Consider the following 19679-nt stretch of genomic DNA (forward strand, 5'->3'; position numbering starts at 1 on the left):
CTTTTAACTCCCATTATTATTGATAAGAAGAAATGCTTTTTTGATAAAGTTTGCATTTTTTGTTTTTAACTATGTTTCCTTTGGCTTGATAAGATTTTTAAGAGAGGCTCACTTTCTTTAATATACTACTATAGCTATTACTATTTTTAGGAGTTACAAAGTTCAGCCCCCCAAATTTTTCTTTATTTGACATTTATAAGTGTAGTAGGCACTCTGAGTTTCTAGGTTTTTATAGCAATGTTATTTCCAGAATAGTAAAGAAAATTTTACTTTTCAAGGACATCCTCATCTAGAAATATCAGTTTAAGCTTAAGGTAATATTATGGATTTATTTAGCTCTCAGAATTGATTTAAAAGCTTTTTAAGGTATATAGAGAGCTGATAAGATGATTTAATTCATACTTAAGGCCAAATTTTTTTCCTGATAACATGTTCTCAAATTATTATTTGGTTATTTGTGGCTTGTGAGAGGCTATTTCCTGTTCAATAGACATCATTGATAGGAAACTCACTCTCTTTTTGTCCTGATTTTTGTTCCTGGGTTATCTTGTATGCCTTTGAATCTCTTATCTCAAGAAATATCTTGATAATTCTGCTCCTCAGTTTTTTTACTTATTGATTATCAGAAGATCTTGGGTTATTTGTCCATTGATAAATGGTTTCATGTAAGAGATATTTTAGAAACTTAGTCATAAGCTTTCTTATCAAGGCCTTGAATTTTTATTAAAAGAGAAGAATCATCTCAAAAACAATATTCAGAATTTTACTATAACTGTTCTGATCAAGTTATGGAGCACCATCATCAACCCCATATTCTGCTGCAGTTTCTTATGTCTAGGATGTGCTGATGGAGAAAACGGTTGGCTTCTCCAAGTTCCCCATTATTTTCCCAGTTGGGAAAAGGTGTTACCTATTTTTCCACATTGGCTTAAATATCATTCTAGATCTCATTCTTAAATCGTCTGCTCTAGGGTGTGGCAGGTGAGGCTCTTCCCCACAGGAGGCTCCTCTGGAGGTGAGAGGACCTTGGGATTTCTGGCTGAAGTGCTTCTGCAATGGACATTTGAACCTTCGGGGGACTGGCAGCTACTGAATCACAGCTCCAGTTTCACACTCCTGATCGCCTGCCTGCCTGCCTGCCTTTGGCCATTCCAGTCTGTTTCTTTTACTTTTTTTTTCGCTGTCAGAGAACCATCAACAACAAAGCCCAACAGTACATTTGTTCTAGAGAATTTCTATCAAAAGGTTATTCTTACCACTCTATGTATTTATAGTCTCCTGCAAACATTAAAGGGCCGAGTCCCTTATTTGTCTACACTTCACTCTGCCATGTTTCTGACGTCACTTGTCTACACTTCAAGACGAGCATTTATATTAAATTGTGAGTACTCAAGTCTTTGAAAACATTGAAGCTAATTATAGAAAACCTTCATTTTTAAGAAAACAAAGATTTTTAAAATATCAGTTGCTAGTACCAATACAACTATTTGTATTAGATCTACATAATTTCAAACCTCTGAGAGCCTTACACAGATAGTGGCAACAGCGAATTATGAAAGTAGCTTAGTGTGTCAGAAAAGCCAAGTGAGTGAAGATAGCAGCCTTGATGTAATTTTAAGTGAGACCTCTTAAGTGGGCCACCCAGCATGAAATCAAAGTGAGCCAGCCTCCTGCTTTGGGTAGAAGATAATTGCCATTTGAGGTCAAAAAGAAATGATGTTCTTGATATAGAATTGCACCATTAGGTGTGTTATTGGATTTGGGCTGGTGAGAGTAGAGCTTTCCTCTGAAACATCTGTTCACTGTCAGGGCAGCATGGCAAAAGGAATGGACCAGTGGTCTGTTTCAGTATAGCAATTCCTACATAGGAATATAGAAATACAAATGCCTTTCTGGGCCATTATGAATTATGGTGCTGTATATGAAATCTAAAAATCATTGTCTTTGCTAGTGTGTCATATTGCAAGCTCATTTGTCCTTCTCCATTGCCATAAGATCTTTATAGTACTATGCTTTTTAAACCTTTCCTTTTTATTGATATGTCTATTTTAGATGATTTTCTCCCAGACCTGTTGATTGCAATTTTTTTCTTGATTGAATCCTATTTTATTTTATTTTTTGAAGCACTTTAGATTCTATCTCTACTCTACCCTTTGATTTCTTCTCTGTTTTTTGCAGACTTCTGTAATACCTTCTAAGTTAATGTCTCATTAGAGCTTAATATCTGTTCTGATCTTGGTCATTCATTAATAAGGATAAAACGCATAAGCATCCTGAAAAACCCAACTAGATTCTTATTTGCATTGTTATAATTATTATATTATACAGCTTAAAAGGGGGGCCTTTTAAGCCATAGGAAGGTATTATTATATAATTATATATGATACATGTAACAATAATAATTCAAATAAGAAAAGACCTGAAGAACTTATTTATTTCAGTTCCTTTAGTTTACAGATGATGATACTAAAACGTAGATGTGTTGTCACTTGATTATTATCATTCATTTTCAAGGGTTTTTTGTTTGTTTGTTTGTTTGTTTGTTTTTGTTTTTGCGAGGTAACTCTTGGTTGACCTCACAGATTGCAAGGACCTTGTCATCTTACAATCCCTTATTTTTTTACTTTTTACGCCTATAGCACCTGGTCTTCCTAGGTGGTCTGCCATCTAAGTCCTAACCAGGCTCGACCCTGCTTAGTTTCCGAGATCAGACGAGATCAGGCTTGTTCAGGGTAGAATAGCCGTAGACTTGTTTTCGAGTTTTTTCTAATTTTTGGTACATGAAAATTATTCATGTCCAAGTATATTTGAGTTTCTTTCAAAAGGAGATTTTTATGGTTATTTTATGTTCAGCCTACTGGTCTATGTATAGAATTATACTTTGCTTAGTCTGAACCTTCGAGCACTTCCATTTTATCATCCTTAAAATTGTTCGTATTGTATAACTTGATTTCTTAAGTTTATTCAATACAGAATATATACTAAGCATTATTATCTTAAGTGTCATGTTTGGGAATTGACCTCTGAAAAGAGAAATGAAGGTCATCTGATAACTTAAGTTTAGTCTCTCTTTGTGTTCATCATTCTTTTATCAACATCGAGATAATTTTTTCCTCCATTATCATACAAGGAATTGGTGATTTTTCATAGATTCATTTCCAGTGTGAGTCTTTTTTCTTCATTCAGCCTTGTCAACAGATGAATGCCCATGAACATTCATCTGAGTGTATAGTCAAGGATCATCATTCAGGGCGACTGCAAGGGACTGGCACCTCTCACTCCTGCATCAGCAGCTAAACCTCAATCTGTCATGGTAGGATGTGACAGCCTCACCCACAACTAAGGGCTGGGTACCTGCTACATGTTGGATGGGGTAAGGGGTAAGATAAAGGGTGAAATTAGAATTATTTTCACAAAGGCCACTAGCAGAGAGAAGATCTGTATGCAAATAAACATAGTGCAAAAGAAACAGTAATAGGTACTATAAGAAATATGTTTTAGCATTAGAGAAGTTGAGAAAAGAGAGAGCTGACTTTGACCTGACAGTTTAGCTGATAGTTCATCTTTGTGTGGTAGGCCTCTGAAAATGAACACTCTTGAGGTTCATTTTCAAATGAACAGCAGTGGAATATCTGTTTGCTTGGACTATTTTTCATTCATTCATCATTGAGTACCTACTGTGTGCTAGACCTTAGATTTGGCTGTTAAGGACACAGGAAATGAAACTGACAAAATCCCTAGCCACATGAAGCTTATATTTTACTGGGGGAAAAGGATCTGAAATTAAACAAAACAAAAAGACTGGAAGACACAGAGATAGAAAATGACTGAAAAAGGGTGGCCGTGGAACTCTTTGAGACAGAGTAACCAGAGGAGGCCTCTGAGCAGACACCCGACTGAAGTGAAAGCTGAAGCCAGGTCGCAATCTGAAGTAGGAGCATTCCAGGCAGAAGGAACGGCACATGCAAAGGCTTCGAAGTAGAAACCATCTCAGAGAGTTCGAGGAATAGTTAAGAAACCTGTGTGGCTAGAGCTAAATTGGTAAGACAGAGTGAAGAAATGAGGTCGAAAAGGCAGAAAGGACTAAATCCTAGAGGGCCTTTGAAGCCATAGGAAGGTATTTGGATTTTATTTTGCATATCATGAGCTTTAACAAGAGATTGGCATGAAGTAGTTTATGTTTCTAAAATATTTCTCTAATTACTCTTTGTAGAACTGTTTATAAAAGGCCTGGGAGTGAAAGAGGGGAGAGACCAGAGTGAGGTGTACCCACAGCAGATGGCAAGAAAATATTAGAGTGTATGTATGAAATTAAGCACTTCTAATATTAATGGGTTAATGGTAGTAAATGTATATAATTTACAAATTAATATACACATATTTTACACCTAATAAAAAAATTACAACTGGAGCAATCAATTTTTAAAAGTTTGAAAACCACTGTTCTAAGTGAGAGATGATGGTGGCTGTTAGTTGGCTTCTAATTTGGAAATTGGAATAATCATTTTTTGTGTGCTTTTATTCTTTTTCTTATCACTATGTAGCAGTGGTTCTTCTTGCCATAAAATGAGCATGCACAGGCAAGCACACATGCACATTTGCATATAATTTCAGGGTGTTCACAGATACCATATTAAGAATCTTGACTGTAGAGGATCATTTCGCAGTACCCTCCCACCCCAGGGATATAACATTTGTCCTTTCTTCTCAACACTCTACTCTAGCATTTCTGTCCTCATTTGTGTCAATCCTAAAATTACGATATGAGAGCAATTTTTAAATTTACTTTTCAGGCCTAGAATTCTGACCTGCAAGTGAGCACAGTTCTTTTTAGTTATATTTTGCTATCTATCCGTTTTGACATTGAACTATCTCGTGGTTCAGAATAATGCCAAATCTATTATTTCTGTCACGGAATAGAGACCCTATTTCTCTGTTTCCTGGAGTTTTGCCTGGTATGCCAATATTATATTGATAAAGGTCCTCATGATAGCCAAACAAAAATAAAAAGCAATGTTTTTATAAATAAATGATACGATTTTTAATATGGATCCAGCCATCTGGCTATGTGTTGCTTTCATCAAGGAAGTTTTTGACACTCATCTGTATTTCCTTGGTTATGCCTCAGGCCCTAGGGCAGAAGTAGGAGTAGGAAGCAGACATTTTTCAAGAATTCTTCATAATTTGTACTTTTATAATCAAAGGAAGTTAGCAGATTTGACCTGCTACCGAATGGCCCAGCATCGTGGGAACCTTCCAGCCTATTTCGTAATGTCTGTCCAACCCTAGTTAAACTTGACATCATAAAACGTTAATCTTTTAAAGATTTGCTTCAGTGCACACTGTGATAATTTCCTACTTAGAAAGTTTGCCCACATACTTTTATTGTCTTATCCTGTTTACTTAGGCCTTTGGTTTCAAAGTATAATTAAAACTAATTGCTGAGAGTAAAATTCAGGATGCTGGTCCACCGTGGTGATCAGGAAGGACTACTTTTGTATTGTTTAATTTTTGTAAGAGAGGACACAAGCAGCTTCACAAAAAGAACAGGTGATTCAACTGTGTGTTCTTTCCAAGCCTTTTGTCCTCTTCCACCTGTAGTGCTTGTTAACGTTTGGAGTGATATGATGCAAACATGACATGAAGGAAAATGGACTGTCATTTCATTTCTGAGAGAACGTGATGCCCCTGATTACAAACTATGACATAAAGAAGTGAAAACTATCTCTTCTTTGTTTATTTGTTGCTGTTTAACTTTTTGCAATTCATCTTTATTTTTCAATTGTCTAAGACAAGATATCAAAAACTCTGTGGTTTCAGTTTATTCCTTTTAAAAATGTAACTTGTGGTAAAGAAAAGTACAAATTCATGTTTAAAGTAAATTTATATAGTTTCTATCAACTCTAGTTTTGCTTTTAAAGCACATATTTAATTTTTAAGAATGTATTCCATGATTTAAGCTTTTTAATTAAAGTATTTGCTTGAGATTTGTTGCACTAAACTAAGCAGACACCTCTTCCTACGCACGCGCGCGCGCGCGCGCGCGCACACACACACACACACACACACACACAAATACACACATTCCCTTTAAAAAAGACAATTCCCCCATAGTCTAAATCGATTATACTAACTCTATTGATATTGCCTGTGTCTGCTTTATAATCTGAAGTTTGTAAATTATTGAGAGAATCTGAATCATAATAGATTGATGCTAAGAAGTGAGATAATTTCAGAACCTTGTGGGAACTTTCTAGTTTCCACTCTTTTGTCTCTTCAGAGGACTTTTTCATGAAAGACAGAGATTAGTGACGACTTTCTAATGCAGAGTTAGTCTTTAGTTTTTTTGTTTAAAAATGACACTTTGAACATGTAGTGCGTAATGCATTTGAAGTTCTGTTGCCAAGCAGCTTGAAACCTAGGGGGCATTGTTGAATTTGAAGGAATAGTGGGTTCAGGGAAGGGGCCAAAAGAAAACTTGAGAAAAATAGAGTAAGACTGAAAGTGTTTTATGATAATTAGAATAAAAATTAGATATCAGAACTTCACGGGTCAGCTTCTGTTCACACATTTAGCTTTCACCTTGCAAAGAAAGGGATGTATCAGATAATTAGGTCAAATCAATGATTATATATCTTTAACTCAAGTGGAAGGGACTGTAATTGTGATGAAATTTGTCTGAAGGGGAACGCATGGGGAATCTTGTCAAAGGTCATGAGTTCAAAGGGGAAATTAAGTTCAAGGTTCGGTTCCTGTTCACATACCCCACCACTAGTGCATAACAAGAAACCAAGCAACCAATATTTCTATAAACAGGTTATTTTATCATCTTGAAATAAGCAGAATTATTCTCATTTATATCCATTCAGGGATATAGAATTAAAGCAGTTACACCTCCTTAATGGGATATTTTCTCCTGACATGGACAGAAAGAATACCTCTAGTATTATATTTCCTGCTTGTTGGTTTCTTCTGCTTTGTTGCTGATCACACACGAGACATCCAGCTGCACGGAATGCAAATAAACAGCCCATCTCCAAGATATCACATGGCTATGTGTCCCTTACTGCAAATTCTTGACTTGTTTACAAGATAACAATAAAATATTTTAAGTTTGAGATTAGAGGCAATGAGGAGACAGCTAAGAAAGTTGTTTGGGGCTCTGTCTCTGTCTCTGTCTGTTTGTCTCTGTCTCTCTGTCTCTCTCTCTCTCTCTCTCTCTTCCTGAATTCAGTTTCCCCTTAAACTTGACAAAGTGAAACCAAAATTCACCCTTGTCTTGGTCATTCTTCTGAAACAAAGGGTCTATTCTTCCTTTTAATGCATGTAGAACTTCCATTAAGATTGACCGTAAGCTCTTGCATAGGATGAAAAAAGAAAAAGCCCTCAAATCTTTTCTTTACCCTGGTATTATTTTTAAAGGACAAACAATAAGAACATAGTTTCACATAGCAGTAAAGAAACCCTGGCTGAGAAGACCAGCCTTTAAGACCCAATGGCCTTTAAACATTCTAGATTCCACATGTAATCCCAATACATTAAATTCTATGAGAATTGTTTCAGTGAGTGTTTTAAGAAAGAAATACATGCAAGGTAAATATATATAATTGTTTAAAGCAAATCAAGAAAGTTCTTGCAGATATTTTTTAAATATTTTTTTCACCTAATCAGGTATTACATTTGCAATTCATAAAGTGACACTGTTACTGACTGGAAACCAAGAAGCGTAACTGGTAAATGAAAAACTAGTCAGTCTGTTTACTCTGCAGTGGAAGCTGTAGGTGTGAATCTGCAACCACACATGCATTGGGGCTCAAACAAACTGGGCTAATGACTGAAATAGTATCTTAATATTAAATGTGATTCATGTACAAAAATATTTCAAATATAAACACAATTAACTGAACCCCAGATGTTTGTGTCCTTAGAAAAAATTGCATAGAAGTAGATTCTTGCCATAAGACAGGACAAGAGGCATTTAATGAAAGCCTATATTTGCTAATAAATTTCCTTGTATTTATCATGTTCAATGCTTGGATGGGCTTATTATCCTGGGGTTTCTTCTTGAACACCCCTATCTTTTTGTGTCAGAATGTGTGGGATTTCTTTCTGTAAACTCTAAGATACTTGCCAAATTTTAACAAAAGAAATAATCTCTGACATAAATCGTGATTGATAAACTATTTGGCATTAAACTATTTTGGAATAAACAGGCCTGTGAGTGGAGAAGAGACAGGTGCCTTGCTTGGCTGAATGGGTTTGAGAGGGAGGGATAAAGGGCTGGGACAATTCACACTTTGGTTAAACTCTAGCAACTAACGTTTCCACCCTGGTAAAATTTAGAAGTTCAAGGAACAACACTGCCATGATATTAATGATCTTCGAGGGCATATAGAGTTCAGAGTTCATTTTCTATTTACAACATCCCTTGCTGCTCCACCTCTTACCCTTCCTCCTTCCAAAAAAAAAAAGCAATTATTTAGGACACTGTGACATTCAGCCTGGCTAATTTTTATACAAAAATAGAAACAGTGGGAAATACAGCAGTTAAGTATTAGTAATGGATAGAACTAGGGGTGCCCAATGTGTGGAGAGGGTATCTCCTGAGCAGTTCAAAGTTCATTCTTTGTTCACATATAATGAAAAGTCTTCAGTTATCAGGTATTTAAACCCAAATCAGCAGTTCCATATCCGTAACCTGAGCTGAGTGTTCCTCCATCTAATGGCCATGCTGCTGTCGTTTGCAGTGAGTTGGGTGACATTCGATTTGTACTCGGAGACGGGAACAGATGGGCTTTCATTGTGAGGCTCCGCCTGTATGCAAATGTGAACCGAGTTTCACCCGATCCCAGGGCCTGACCTGACCGTGCACATGCATTTACTCAACGTGGCTCAGCCTGGGGGGGTGGCGAAGGGGGAATAAAAAATGGCAATCGGATAGTACCAGCGGCAGGTCAAGTTTACCATCCGTCTTTCAGCGGGACTGAGATGGCAACACAGTTATTTAGTTTCAGTGTTGATGTTCGTTGCAATAAACTCCATCATTTCACCTGTTTATGAACCCAGCCTCGTATGAGATCTCTGTGAAATCAAACAAAGCTGGCAATCAACTCTCTTGTTTCCAGCAGAATGGGGAGGATTATGGATTTTTTTTTTAAGCATCTTTATTTTTTTCCCAGCCTCACAATTATAAATCAATACTTTTTTTCTCTAGCCCTTTTTATTTCTTACATTGAATTCATTAATTTCTTTTTTGGAGGGAACAAAATACATTTTCCCCAAATGCTTTTTGTTTCAAATTAAGAAATATGATCATTAATGTCAGAATAAACAACCAGCATTTTAGATGTCGATTAACTGTTTTGCATGTACACAGCAATGTACAGTACCTAATAAATCTTACAATTAAGTGTGCAGCCCTTCATTAGAGTGAAAATATGAACAGCTGTAATCATACACATTCTATTGACAGAGAAAAATTTGGCTTCATTTATAATTTTTCACACTGGGAAAGAATGAGGGATGGATTGAACCACGACTGTTTCTGTAACTGTGGGCTTTTTCTTCACATGTACAGAAGGACAACAAACCAGTGTCTCTGACTTCAGGGTCTAACAGCAGTGATTTGCCTCAATTTTCTTCTCTCATGAAAGTAAATTTCTCTTGGGAAACATATAAGCCTTTGGCTAGAAAACCCATAGGACAGACACCCCCAAACTGTAACAAATAACAAATTGATGCATTTCTTCGGTACATCTGTTCTTTAAGGGGTTCTGTTAACTGATGTCTGAAACTGGCACAAAAGAAAAAGTGGCTAAGAATATAGTGAAAGTTGATGCATGCAGCAAAAACTGCTTCTGGCAACAAAAGATACCGCTTCTGGTAACACATATATATTGCTCAGAATGGAAAAGAGGTCTTTTGAAGTTGTATTTGTGTAAATTTGGGAAAAACCAAGGGAGGCTTCCCTCAAAAAAGGTGCCATATTGTCTCTGCATAAGGATTTTTTTCCACCTCCCCTTATTCCAGCCCTCATTCCAGGGTGCAAGGCCAACATATCAGGACAGCATTTTCAAGCAGTTCTAAAGAGTTAGGCTTGAAATAATTCCAAATAGAAATAAATGGTCAGGACTAGGACTAGCATTTGTCTACTAGGACCTAGTAGTAGCTGACAGAGATAATAAAGAATAAAGGGTTATATGACAGTATAGTGGTTATTAAAAAATGTCATACTCCTTTCCTTGGCTATTGAAAATTGATTTGCTTATTTCACCTGGTCTCTCAATATGTATTTCCATCTATTTGGTATATATGTAGACATATGTGTATATATACATACTGACATGTACATATGAATTTATATCTATGTATACAAATCCTTTCTTATACAAATAAGAATTTATGTGAATGCAGGAGTTTATGTCCACATAAACTTTTGCTCATGGTTGAATTATTGTAGATCACCTTAAGGATATCATTTTATAAGTTAAGGGTATCATTTATACCCTCAGAAATTTTGTTTGAGAATTGTCAAGGTGGTAATTACTAGGGAATTTTTAAACGTTTATTTACTTTAGAAGCAAGGGACCCATATGTTCTAAGTTTAACAAGAGGCTTAACAAAGTTATATTCTGCCATGAGTTAGATCCTGAAGACTTTTTTAACATAGTGAAAAATTAAAACTAAAACATTTACAATATGAATATTTTAACCAAGTTATTAAAACCACCACTTACGATTGTTTTAGTAAAATACTGCATTTGCTAAAGTATTATCTAAAACAAGCTTGAGATTTGAAAGTCAGCAGTTTCTTTTTAAATGTCATAATGAAAGTATATCATGAATTGAGAAGAAATGCTTGTATATGTTTAAGTTCTTGAGGAGGAAAAAGCCCAGACACCATCAGTTGCCCCATCAGAGCATTTAGGTATCTAGAAAATGATACTCTTTGGGTCTTTACAAAATCCATGAAAGTTCATTTTTTTCAAATGTTTGTGTCACAAAATACTTGCAAACAAGGTGATATTGAACTCAAATAAATAACAATAGCAAACATTTATATGGCTCTTATTATGTACCAAGGACTCTTGTAAGTGCTCTACATGCGTTAACATACTTAACCCTGACAAAAAATTCCTTGAGGAATAGGTCCTATTTTTATCTCCATTTGACAGATGAAGAAAATAAAACTTGCCCAAATAGCTTCTTCCTGGAACAGAAAATGGAAAATGTGAGAATTTAAGGCTCAGACTTTTGGAAAGAACTTCCATGTAATCAGCCGAGTGATTTGTCTCTCTATGCCTCTTTCATTTGTAGAAAATTATGACATTTTCTGTAAAAATCACATTTATGAAATATGGGCCCCATTTCCTAAGCAGCAAGAAGTAAATATGTAGTATTTCTGCTCTTTTTAAAGCTTCGCAGTATTAGAGTTCACTCTTTTCCTCTATGACATGGTGTGGGACTTCTGAGAAAGTACCGCAAAGTCCTCATGAAAACTTCCTTGTGGGGAAGTTGTCAGAACCAGAAAACCCAAACCCTTTTTCTACTCCAAATGTGGGCTCCAGTTTGAGTGAGAATACATTGTATACTTTTCTTAAAATTTGGCCTTGACTAATCTAACTGGCAAGAAAATTAAGTTCCTTTTGAGTGTTTCAATATTTTCCTCATTTAGCTCTAAGTTTAGTCGGTTGTACCCTTGGAAAGATGGGTAAAGAGAAATTAGGCAGGACACGAAGATCTTTTTCTTTCTCCTCTTTCTAAAGACCAATTTGCATTGTATCTTATTGTACCAGAGTCTAGATTGTGATTCATTCAATTCACAATGAAAATACGTATTTATGGGTCATAATTAGCCTCTGAATCCTAGTCTGCCGACAGCACTCACCATAAGTGTGCACCCTGATGGCTCTTGAGAAGGAGTCGGGGGAGCCACCTTGTGGCTGGAAGGCAACCCAGCAGCCTCCAGGACCCTTGCTCTTTTCTGAGTAGAAAGATGAGGGTAGATGCCAGAGATAAATCAGAAATATCAATCACCAAATATTTGTCGAAAATGGTAAGGGATATAAATAGAATCTATAACTACAATAACACTGAAGCTGTAGTTGTAAATATACATTATCCTCTTTAATATGACATAGAGTAGATTGAGAACTGAGAAATTATTAAGATCCCCACAAAAAAAAATTGGAAGAAAGAATGAAAACATTTAAGTTAAAATTATGTTCATTTTGTAATTCAATAAAGAAATCCCAGAGACATATTTTTAAATTTAATGTTGTTTTCTAAAGCACAGAAAAAGCCCCACAGACATCTGTTTGCATACATTGTGTGTCAGGCAACATCAGATTTGAATGGAATTTATCTAAATTTTATATGCATGGCTTGATGTAAATTGAAATAAATTGTACAGCATACTCTGCGTGGACATATTGGTTTTTCCATCGCTGCTTGAACTTTTAACCCCAGGGCCTGAGCCGGTCACACGTTGACCTGTCTGAACTCTGCTGGTAGATCCAAGTGTGGAAGGCCGACCTTGCCTCCATGGCAACCATAAAGTAGGGTCCATGACTCTTCTCTCCCTTTCTCTCTCTTTTCTCCACACTCCAAACAAAACAAAACAAAACAAAACAAATTAGTATATTCTCGCACAGCCAGTCAGTGTAATCTTGGAATAGTTTTGGCAAAATGCATTTTGCCCCTAACCCAAGCTCTAAGCAAAGCTTTTTCAGCTTGCTTGTCAGATGTTAATGAAAGTTTGAAATGAAAGCCTTTATAGAAGTTAATGGAAAAGACCCCTTCCTGGGACACATTCAGTTTGCTTGTCTACTGTTATAATAAAATATATTTCACATACTCATGTATTAAGTAATGTTGCTATAGGTATGTTACACATGTAGATGAAAATTATACTTGCATAGGATTTCAACATAATCCATTATAGGTGGATTTACAAAAAATGCATTAGATTTTACTAATGCCCACAGTATCCACATCAGATCTAATGTTTTCTAGTGTCATAGAGTGAATGTATCTGAAAGGACTAAGCATTAAGGATCTAGAGTTAATCTCTCCGTTGTGGGTTGTAGTCTCTATTTTAATTAAGGTACTTTATGTTCTGATTTGTTTTAATTTGGATGCTCTTTAAGTCCATGTACTAACAAATTATCATTTTCACTATTTTAGTGGTAGTTCAAAAGTGTTATTTGTTCATCTCTACAGTTAAAATTCTGTTCATACAATGTATTTGTGGCTTTTCATTTATTAATGCAAGAAGCATTTGTTGAATGCCTGCCATGTAAATAACTTCAACTAAGTACTGTGGGGTGATTAAAAAAAAAAAAGTATGCCTGGTCTTAAGGAATTCCAGTTTTGTTGCAAAATAGGAGGTATTACATAGAAAGAGAAAAACTGGAGAACAATTAGACAGCAGTGACAAATGTATAATTGTTTTAAATTGTATACCAACTGACAAGGAAACATGGCATAATGGAGTGTCCATTTGGGAGTGGATTTAATGAAGCAAGACCTCTTATGAACAAAGCCTTGAAAAAAGGTGGTTGTCCAGGGCTAGCAAACATTCTGCTAGGTTTAAGAGGTTTCATAGAATAAGCAAAACCTAGGATGGTGTTGGTACTGTGCAAGGGTCAATAAGAGAGAAAAGTAATGAGAGAAAATGGGCTATACGATACTGGGAATAACAAATGTTCTTGAGTGCTCATGGACTGATCTGCTGTCCTTCAGATCCTGGGGTCCATATGTGTGCCTCAGTTATTCGTTTCTGAGGTTTTGTAGTAAATATATGTATATTAAAAAAAAGACTTGTCAGTTTAGATTTATAAGAGAATTCTATTGTCCTTTTTAAAAAGTAAAAAGAAATCTTAATTTCTAGATGTTTGAGGTAGAGACCTGAAAATAGCAATGTTCCATAAGCTGCCTTTGGGCAACTACAGGTAACAGGATAGGAGACCAGTCTGATGAAACCGAAGTTATCATTTAGAGTGGCCTCGAGGTATTTTAAAAACAGCAACCAAAACATCACAAGAACATTCATCTTCGTCCAGCAATATAGAAAATAAAAAACAACAATATAGTATAAGCAAAGAGAATCAGGAAATTCTCCCAGTCTACCTTTAGCAAATTCTGTGACCTTGCGAAGTTACTTTATCTCTGTGGGCCAGAGTTTCTTCAGGTATAATAATAAAAATATCTAACACATACTGAATTCTTGCTTTATATCAGACACTAGCGTTCTAAGCATTTTTATTTAATTCTCACAACAATTCTATCAGATAAGTGTCGTTATCGTCCCCAGTTTATATATCAGGAAACTGAGGCATTCTGTCTTTTCCAGGATCATACCCAAGTAGTCTAGCTTTAGACCTTATGCTTCCTTTACTGCACCAGGGGTCAGCAAACTTTTTTCTGGAAAGAGCCAAATAGTAAGTATTTTGGGATTTTTGGACCATGCAGTCTCTAGTGTTACAACTGTGCCAGTATAGTGCAAGAGCAGGCAGGGATAATATGTAAATCCATGAGTGTGGCTGTATTCCACTAGAACTTTTTTATAGACACTGAAATTTGAATTCCACATAATTTCATGTGTCATGAAATATTTTGATTTTTTTCCTCCAGCCATTTAAAAATGGAAGAAACAAAAGAACAACAACAACAACAACAACAACAAACATTCTAAACTTGTAGGCCCTGCAAAAACAGAGTGGATTGGATTTGGCCCATGAGTCATAGTTTCCATCCTCTATACTGCACTAACTATACTGCCTCTCAATGTATAGAATAACGAATTGAAAAAATGGTCTCTAAAATTACTACTATTCAAAAAACTATGCAATGACTTTCTAGCTAGTAGGGTAACTGTTTTGGATTCAGTACTATGTAATTGAAGAATTGAAAGGTAACTTGGAAAACGAAGCCTGCCCATCTGTTTTCTTCGGAAAAGACTTTATCTAAGCTGTCTCAGAAGAATGAAGAATTATCATTGTTTAATTGATATTTTGAGAGAGAGATTTCATTATCTCCTTTAACAAGCCACTTTATGTTAGTGGCTGTTCCTATCAGGACTATAGTCTTAATGTCTAGTTTGAGTCTCTTATGAGGTAGTGGAAGCCCACTTGCTCTGCTTTTTAGAAATAATGATGAGCTTGTCTATCTTGTACACAATTCTACACTATCTTCTACAACTTCCACATCATCTCTGCAGCTGAAGGTAAGAACCTTCCATTCTTTTCCCAGGCATATATTCTTTGCTCATGTAGATATTTTTCTATTGTCCTAGCTATTATTGTAACAGTCAAAGGAATCCTTTCCAAAATGTCTTATATGATAGAATCAGAAACTGGACAGGTTAGAGACCTCTTTTCCTTGTCTGTATTTAAAAGTTTGGTTTTTCTAAATTTTCAGGTACGAAATTTCTACATATGTCATTATTACCTAAAATAAGTGTTTTGCAGGGGTCCATATGCTTATCTCATAGCTGCTTTAGTTGTATGATACCTTGGTATTATGATAAATGTGGCAAATTATTTCTTCCTTTAAAACCAAGTAACATAAATAGTTGTGAATTTAAAATTCTTACTTTTTCTTTTAGCTTTAAAACTCACAGGCATTCTAGAGCTTACTTTTGTTTCCTTAGTGTCTGTTGAGGTGATATGAAAAAAAAATTTAAAAAGCTCTCATATTTCTTGATGTTTCTATATAATATCCTCAGTTATAACCTTAATGTTCAAACTCCTGAATAGTTTACTAAACTGTATGCCTTATAGCTTCCCAAACACTGACAATTTAGTTCATAGACAGCAAAAAAAAAAAATCCCTTATTATCTAATAACTTTCAGTATGTCCTAGGTACGATAAATTCAGAGGGCTATGTTTCATTCTCAGAAATGGCCATTGGAGTAAAATTTTCTAAGGTTTTTCCCAAGCCTGTGTCTTTTACAGACACTTTTTTTTAGAAAATTAATATTAGAACACATGGAGTTTTTTGACATAAGATGATTCTATAGCCACAAAATTATAGATATGTGAAGAAAAGCAGTCTGCCTCCTTTATATGTATTCCATATGGTCTTGGAGTACTCACTCAACAACTTTGCTCATAGAACTGTAGTGAGACCAGATGAATTAAGTGCTCTTTTAGAGTAAAATGCTCATCTATTTATATTTCTAAGACTCTAGGGTATTATTTGACAGATTACATAGGCATTAATGTAAAGGCTATTTGCAGATTATTTGAAGGAGTTGAGATAAAATACTATTTTATCTAGGAAAATATTTAGGGAAAGAGAGCCTTAAAAAGAGCAGAGAGTATCGTAACAAGGAGATCCCCTTCCCTACAACAGTGTCACAGGACAATGGCACTGGATCACACACCACCCAGTAACTTCTTAGCATAACCAAAAGATAAATTTAAAGTTGCTAGCTGTAATGAGATTCCCTCATATTTCTTTGCCCCTACTACACTTTGTCTGTATAAAAAAAGTTTACTATCTTTAAAGAACTTTATTTTGAGAGGAATTTGTTCAGTGAGTAGGCTAGTCAATATGTTTTTCCCCTATTAGTTTGTACTTTTTTATTTAGTTAGCATTTGAATGATCTTTAAAAACTTAAATTCTAAGTTTTAAATTTGGGCAATTCTATATTTTAAGATAAAATTTAATTGCCCAAAACATAGTTCACTCTTTTTTTTTTAAATCTCTATGATTTGACTTCTTCAAATTACTGCCAACATTATATTGGAATTCTGTGTTTACAAATTTCTGTCCCCCACTAGACTCTGGCTCCTTGAAGGCCTAGCACGATGCCTGTCACAGGACAGGGTAAGTGCTCTCAGAGTGTTTGTTGACCTGAACTGTTGAATCAACTAGTGACATTAGAATGCCACGAAGAAACTCATGAATTCTTTACATTTTTAGTTAGTAGGGCCATTTTGAAGGAATGCCACAAGTAAACAACGGTAGCAAGGCAATATTGCTAGCTTTCTTGGGCACTTCCCATCGCTTGCAGTAATGGAGGGTAGAACAGTGGTAGGGTAACCTCAGTATGCACGCGTGTGAAACAAGTTGTGTGACACTTGAGCTGTTCCTCACCACCCCTAAAGGTTCTCTGTGAAATGGAGGAGTCCGTGGGAGATGGGAGAAGGGCCTGCCACTTCCTGTTAGTGAAATTCCATAGCAATATAAGACACCCAGGGAAATAAAGAAGTAAAAAAGTGTCCCTACATCCCATGGGTTATCCTTTCGCATCTGGATCTGAAGAAGGAATATGTGTTCTTGTACCCGCTGCAGAAAAGAAGCATATTTATTAAAGATGTCTTATCAATATGTTAGTAGTGACTGGCTCAATTCCTGGTTATATTTTAGTGTATATTGTGTCTCAGCCACCTGTAGAACTTTCTGGGAAAATGCTCAGGAAATCTAGCTTACTGAATGACATATTACAATATGGTTTATGTTTGGGTCGACAGGAGCTACTTGATAAGTTTGGCAAGTCATTGTGTTTGGAATTCTTCATTTTTGAGTCGCTGGTCACTACCATTAATCATCATGATATATATTTCATGTTGGGTATCTATTGTTAGTTTTGTGTATTTAAGCGACAAAAATAATTTTCACCATACTTTGTGGTAAATGAGAATTTTAAAATAACTTTGTGGCCGACAAATGTGATGCTTCCATTAGAGAAAGCCACATACCCTGATATCAGTTGTGGCATCTGAGACCGTTGCTAAGTCCCTAACATGATGGGAGAAGATCAGGAGGCATGGGGGTTGTGAGGAAGGTTGAAGAAATTCAGATTCAATTCAAATACAGAGTGTCTACCGTATACAAGGCATAATGCTAAGTGTTAAAGGATTATAAAGATGAATAATTGACATTCTTCCCCTTCATGTTTATAAGTTTTAGATATGGGGCTTAGGGGCAAGGATGGTAGCAATAAAAGGGAAACAAAGCAAAAAGTGCTTTGCTAATCTTTCAAGGAACAATTTCAGTAGACTATTGGAAGTAGAAGCCTGATTTTAGGGATTCAGGGATGAGTGAGAAGTGAAAAACTAGAGGCTGTGGATATATGCCACTTTTAAAAAGCTGGTTGGTAAAAGGAAGGGGAGGGATAAGTGGTAGTAGGGAAGAGGAACTTTTTTGGTTGTTTTGTTTTTGTTGAGAGAGCAAATCTGTGCTAATTGTCCAGCCGATAAGAAAGAATCAATCTAAAAAGAAGATAATGGATAGAATCAAGTTCTGGAAAAGGTAGAAGAGGATGTAACACTATTCAAGAACAAGGCTTAGCTAAAAGGCAAGGCACTCACTCTTTAGAAAGTTAAAGGAAAGAAGGGTCAAAGATGTAGAAACTAAAGAATATGGAATAGAGATTGGACCCGGACCTAGGGAAAATGGAGAGCAGAAGTTTAGGGCAGCCACTAAAGAAATATGATAGAGTCAAGAAAAAAAATTACTGCCGAACAGTATTAACATACAGTGAGAACCATCTCAATCTTTTCAATAAACACTAAATATTAAATGGAGAATTTGTGGAAGAATGAAAGAGTAAAAAAAACCCTGATCCAACTTCATTTTCAGGCTTAGCCCTCATCACTGTCTCTTGGTGTAATGAATCTTTGCTTACCTATGATCCTTGTTGACACTAAGACCCAGTCCTAAAGAGGTATCAGATTCACAGAAGCACAGTAGAGCAAGCATTTCAATCTTCAAAATACCTGAAGTATATTTTACAAGGCAACTTCCTCTCCTTAAAATCCCCACAGTTCCCTGCAGCCTCTCACTCTCCTGCCCAGAACTCTCTCAAACACGCCATTCTGCCCTGTCTCTTCTGATCCTCAGCAGTAAGGAGTAGAGAGTGTGCTCCTCTACACTGGATATGAGTTGCCTCTACTCCTTTCAAACTCCCATCTCATTGTCCTCATTCTTCCCATACTGCCTCACAAGAGGCCAAGACACTTGTCTGAGGATGGCAGAGCCCTCCCTGGATGAGGGCAAACCTGGGAAGGAACCAAACCCATAAAGTCAGAACCTGTTGAGCACATAGTGGAGATAATAGGCTAGGAACTGTTGTGTGGACTGCAACTTCACGATCTCACCTTATTTTGAAGAGGATTTAAAACCATGATCTCAAATATGAGTCATTATTCTGAACCTACCTTTCCTCTTACCTCCTATATTTGAAACTCTGCCCTAAACTCCAACCTCATGGAGTTATTCATCATCCCTCAGACCCAGCCCTGTGTCTTCCACCTTTCCCAAGGAATGCCTTTCCCACCCTCCCCAGACACCCACATCCCACTAATCCTTCAAAGCTCTACTCAAACTCTATCTTCTCAACATGGCTTCCTAGTTGTCCCAGGTTAGACTCAGTACCTCCCTATCTTGTGTTTTACTTGATCAATAACTATTATAGCTGTTGCCACCACTTGCCTTGTATTATATTGCTTACATGTGCTGGCTTCTCCAACAGACTGTGAGCTCTCAGAGAACAGAGATGGTATCTTAATTATTTTTGTATCTCTCACAGGTTTTAGCACATATTAGATATTCAACAAGTATTTGTGAAATGGAATGCCCCAAAATGTGATTTGTGGTCCACACTTTCAAATATAAATATATATATATATATTTATATTTATATTTATATTTATTTATATTTATATTT

At 36.1% G+C, this 19679-nt stretch overlaps 1 long non-coding RNA gene and 1 pseudogene across 1 annotated transcript in view; both read right to left on the reverse strand.

The window, feature by feature from the left end:
• Window positions 1-2630: 2630 nt before the first annotated feature.
• On the reverse strand, window positions 2631-2749 carry LOC111732742 (annotated as a pseudogene).
• A 9355-nt stretch (window positions 2750-12104) lies between these two features.
• Window positions 12105-19679, reverse strand: part of LOC111732731 — a 12814-nt gene continuing 5239 nt past the window's right edge. The window contains exon 2 of the long non-coding RNA XR_002777678.1: window positions 12105-12603. This is a non-coding gene — a long non-coding RNA (uncharacterized LOC111732731). The remainder of the gene's footprint in view (window positions 12604-19679) is intronic.

This window comes from Pteropus vampyrus, unplaced genomic scaffold (genome assembly GCF_000151845.1).
Source record: "Pteropus vampyrus isolate Shadow unplaced genomic scaffold, Pvam_2.0 Scaffold486, whole genome shotgun sequence".
Taxonomy (NCBI): domain Eukaryota; kingdom Metazoa; phylum Chordata; class Mammalia; order Chiroptera; family Pteropodidae; genus Pteropus; species Pteropus vampyrus.